Genomic DNA, 5,342 nt, shown 5'->3' with positions numbered 1-5,342 from the left:
CATCTGAAACATAGTATAGAATCAGTAATGGCAGAGTAGATACAACTGCACACGCCTTCATCGCTGTCCTGCCCCTGCACACCCAGGCTGCTGCACCCCATCCACTCCTACAGCCCAGATGTGTCTGCTCACCCCTGCACACCCAGGCTGGTGTACCCCATCCACTCCCGCTTCCCAGAGGTGTCTGCCTGCCCCTGCGTACCCAGGCTGCTGCACACCATCCACTCCCACTGCCCAGAGGTAACTGCCCGCTGCTGCACAAACAAGCCTCTCTGCTCACCTTCCGCCACAGGCGTGTGTCCAAAAGGGCCCACCACGTGCTGAAGCAACCTCCTCAGCCGTGGCATACACGCGGTCTAGCCGAGCTCACAATTGAAATCGGGTCTTCTTGAATGCCAGGATGGTGTATGAAGGCCACGCATCATCGCAGTCTGTGCACCCTCTCAGCTCTGGTGGCACTAACTCAGTGGAACTCAAGTCATCCGGGAAGCCCGTGTCGGGGGGTCTACAATCTGTGAATCACAGCATGCAAGACAAAAAGCAAGATAAGATTGTCCGTCATGCGCCCATCAAAGGAGAGAGAGAGAGAGAGAAAGAGAGAAAGAGAGTGAGAGAGGAAGAGAGGAAGAGAGAAAATGAGTGAGAGAGAGAGGAAGAGAAAGAGAAAGAGAAAGAGAGAAACAGTGTGAGAGAGAGGAAAAAAGAGTGAGAGAAAGGAAGAGAGAGAGAAAGAGTGTGAGAGAGAGAAAGGAAGAGATGGAGAGGGAGAGTGAGGGACGACAATGCGGACAAAACCCCCACACCTCACCTTTCCGCCATCGGTGTGCCTCCAACCACATGCCGGGACATACTGCAGCCTTCAAGATCACTCACCTGAAACATAGTATAGAATTAGTAATGGCAGAGTACATACAACTGTACACGCCTTCATCGCTGTCCTGCCCCTGTGCACCCAGGTTGCTGTACCCCATCCATTCCCGCTGCTCAGAGGTGTCTGCCCGGCCCTGTGCACTCAGGCTGCTGCACCCCATCAACTCCTGCCACACAGAGGTGCCTGTGCGCACCCAGGCTACTGCACACCATCCACTCCCACCGCCCAGAGGTGACTGCCCACCCCTGCACACCCAGGCTGTTGCACCCAATCCACTCCCACCGCCCAGAGGTAACTGCCCGCCCCTACGCCCCCAGGCTGTTGCACACCATCCACTCCCACTGCCCAGAGGTGTCAGCCCGCCCCTGCGCACCCAGGCCTCACTGCTCACCTTCTGCCACCTGCGTGTAGAAAAGAGGGCCCACCATGTGCCGCTGCAAGCCCCAATCCCGGGGCCCGCGTACAGGGCACCCTTCACATCATGCAGCCCCGCTCTGCAGGCCACCAGGTCTCACATATGGTGCTGCGTCTTGATTTTACCATGGCAGAAGACATACCAGTGCACCCGCCATCATCGCAGGTTGCACACCTGCTCAGCCCTTGCGGTGCCACTAACTCTGTGACCAATGAGGCCATGCCACATGGTGGTAGGCCCCCGCTGTTCGATGGCTCAGGCGTACACTGCGGTCCAGCAGGGCACAAAAAACCTAACCTGTCCGGACCGCCGGGACGGGCCATCATCACAGGCTGCACACCTGCTCAGCACTTACAGTGCCCCTACCTCACTGCACTGAAAGTCACTGTCCAGTGGAAGTGTGCCTGTGCCGGCTGCAGTGCATCCGGTGCCACCATGACTGAAATGGAAATGGCGTGGAGCATGTGCGCCCGGTCCTTTTTATTGGCGGGGTCACATGTCCTGTGACTCCTGTGCTTGATGGGTGTGGTGTGGGTGTAAACCAACCATCAAGGAGTGGCTGTGGCGTACTGACAACTAGACCTATGAGCAGCAGATAACTACATTGAAAATCTGGGCCATGTAGAGTTGTTGTCCCTCCCTGTATGCGTAAGCGGAGTGGGCTGACCTGTGCCAGTGCTGTGTGTGGCTGTGAACAATGACTCTGGAGCTCTAGGCGTGGTTCCGTCCTGGGCTGTATGAGTAATCAACTGATGTGGGTGCCCCTGTTGTAGTGATGCCGCCACCTGGGCTGCAAGCGCCAATGTGTCACCCTGTGACCCAAGTCCCAAGACATTGCCAACATGGAAGGTAGGGGGAATCACTGACCCTATATTCATCCATACTTCCACAAATGAAAGATCGTGCACATGACATATCTGTGTGGATATGAATGTTTATTGCACATTCAGTGGAGTGTTGTAGCTGTAGCAATACAGGGCCATGCAAAACCCAAATTTCCATTTTTGGCACATGGAGGGCAGCCAATTAGAGCCAAGCTCATGCTCGGGTGTTAAGCTCCACCAACATATGTACTTGTCCAATCAGTCCGCCAATTCCGAAGCACTTATAAATTTGCTATACACTCTCCTTGCAGTGCTCTAATGATCCAGTCTCTACCTATGTACTTATAGAATGACCGAGACAAAGTTACCTAACCGAAGTTTTCCCCACTGCAAGAGGTAACATGGTTGCAAGCACTGTCCACAGCAGAATGTAATGTGGTAGGGCCCAGGGGCAGCATCATGCATACATAATAAACACACAGACACAGTTAGATAAGATAGTGGAACTGGGTACGGGCACGTGCACTCTGCCCCTTTTTATTACCAGGGTCACATGTCCAGTGACGTCTGTGATGGATGCGTGTGGGGTGAGTGTAAGCCAGCCCTCAGGGAATGGTTGGTGCTGGCAACAAGTACAACAGTAATCATCGGATCACACACAGAGATTCAAACATAAAGGGTCCATGACTTGTGCTACACTAAGGTAGGGGCACCAGATGTGAAGTAATACACAAAAGATTCTATCGTAAAGGGTTCATGGCTTGTGGTACACTGAGGTAGGGGCAGCAGATTTGAAATCATACACAAAAGATTCTATCATAAAGGGTCCACGAGTTGTGGTTCACTGAGGTAGGGGCATCAGAAGCATTCCGCGTGTGCACAGCTAGCGATGATGCGTGGTCTGGGAGGGCCGCACTGGTAGCAATGTCTGTTGCCTACTGGACTGCGTCATCTGCAATCGCAACTCGATCTGAATTGTGAGCCCTGCTGTACGCAATGTAGATCGAAGGCAGTAGTCAGCACAGACATTGAGAAATGCTTTTTGTCACTTCCTCTTGACAAAATCCGAGGACATAGAGTACAATTCTGTCTGCAATTAATAAATCATGTCTCACTGTAAATTGTGAGCTCTGCTGACTACAGTGTGGGTGTATGGAACAAAAGACGAAATATGTATGGACTACATTGTTGAAATATGTAGGTTTCAGGGACGTTATAGTTAGTTGCCTACTGGACTCTGAAATTAATGAATCAAGACTGAATTTGAATTGTGAGCCCTGCTGTCTACAGTGTAGCCCGGAGGCAGCGGTCAGCAAACTCCCACAGCCACGTGGCGTTGACTTTAGCTGCACAGATTAGGGGCATTTGGTCTTCTTAACCGATTATAGTCTCTTACACAATTTGCATCGATACTAATTTTGAATTGTGAGACCTGCTGGCCCCAGTGTAGGCCGGAGGCAGTGGTCAGGAAGGGCCCACAGCCACGTGGCATTGACTTGAGCTGCACAGACTTAGTGGCACCTGAAGCACTCAGAGTGTGCGCAGCATGCGATGATGCGTGGTCCGAGCAGGCAGCAGTGGGAGCAATGTCTGTTGCCTACTGCACTGCGTCATCTGCAATCACGACTCGATTTCTATTGTGAGCCCTGCTGTCCGCAGTGTAGATCACAGGTAGTAGTCAGCACAGACATCGAGGAATGCTTTTTGTCACTTCCACTTGACAAAATCCGAGACATAGAGTACAATTCTGTCTGGAATTAATAAAATCATGTCTCAATTTAAATTGTGAGCTCTGCTGTCCGCAGTGTAGACTGCCATTCAGTGTTCCTTTGGACTTGCAAGATAAATTTGGTCACTGTAGTAAAGCTATAACTGATATAAAATAAGTTCTTGAAGCAAGGATACTAAAAGGATATTATGTAGGTTTTAGGGATGTTATACTTAGTTGCCTACTGGACTGTGCAATGAAAGAATCAAGATTCAATTTTAATTCTGAGCCCTGCTGACCGCAGTGTAGGCCAGAGGGAGCGGTCAGCAAGGTCCCACAGCCACGTGGCTTTGACTTGAGCTGCACAGATTTAGTGGTACCTGAAGCCCTCAGTGTGTGCGCAGCCAGCGATGATGCGTGGTCTGGGCGGGCCGCACTGGATGCAATGCCTGTTGCCTACTGGACTGCGTCATCTGCAATCGCCACTCTATCTGAATTGTCAGCCCTACTAACCACAGTGTAGGCCGGAGGCAGCGGTCAGCAAGGACAGACAGCCACGTGGCGTTGACTTGAGCTGCACAGAGTTAGTGGCACCTGAAGCATTCAGCATGTGCGCAGTCAGCGATGATGCGTGGTCCGGACGGGCCGCACTGGTAGCAATGTCTTTTGCCTAATGAATTCTGCCTTGATAAGGCTACATGGAGATGACTTGTGGTGCACTGAGTTAGTGGCACCTGAAGAACTCAGCGTGTGCGCAGTCTGCGATGATGCGTGGTCCGGGCAGGCCGCACTGGGAGCAATGCCTCTTGCCTACTGGACTGCGTCATCTGGACTCGATCTGAATTGTGAGCCCTTCTGTCCGCAGTGTACATCGAAGGCAGTAGTCTACACAAACATAACTCTGTGGTGCTGTGCCACTCAGTTCCAGGGGGCCTGTGTCGAGGAGGGCGGCAGTCACGGCGGCGGCCTTGTGGCAGGGTGAGGGCTGCCACTGTGGCAGACACGTGGGCCTTCCCAGAAGTGAACCACACCCAGAGTCCTGGCCTATTTATTCACACTCCTACGCTGGAGTAGTGTCTGTTGGACCAGCAGACTCCGCTTCCGCTTACCAGGGGTGGACAACACAGCTACATGACCGAGATCTTTCCCACTTCCTGAGGTAACATGGTTGCGTCCACAACACTACAAACACCAGCAGTATATATACACATGGAGAGGTCTGTGCTCTGCATAGTGAGATCTGTCTAGCACATTACCGCTACACTTGGCATTGTGTGCAGTGTTATTGATGGGTGACTTGCATCCTTCACACATACTTGATTGCCACATCTCCCAACATTCAGCTATTGTGTGGCTGAGAGGCCATGCCATTTTGGGAAGGTCCGCTGTCCTGTTCTGCGCTGCCTCAGTGGTAGTGGGGGGGGGGGGGGTCCAGGTGGGAGGTCCTGGGGGTGGTGGTGGTGGGTGTTGTGGCATTCTTGGGTGTCGGAGCTGTATGATCAGTAGCTCTATGACATGTGTTGG

Source organism: Triturus cristatus, chromosome 2_2 (assembly GCF_964204655.1).
Source record: "Triturus cristatus chromosome 2_2, aTriCri1.1, whole genome shotgun sequence".
Taxonomy (NCBI): Eukaryota; Metazoa; Chordata; class Amphibia; order Caudata; family Salamandridae; genus Triturus; species Triturus cristatus.
The sequence above is the reverse complement of the archived record's forward strand: the minus strand, read 5'-3'. Positions refer to the sequence as shown.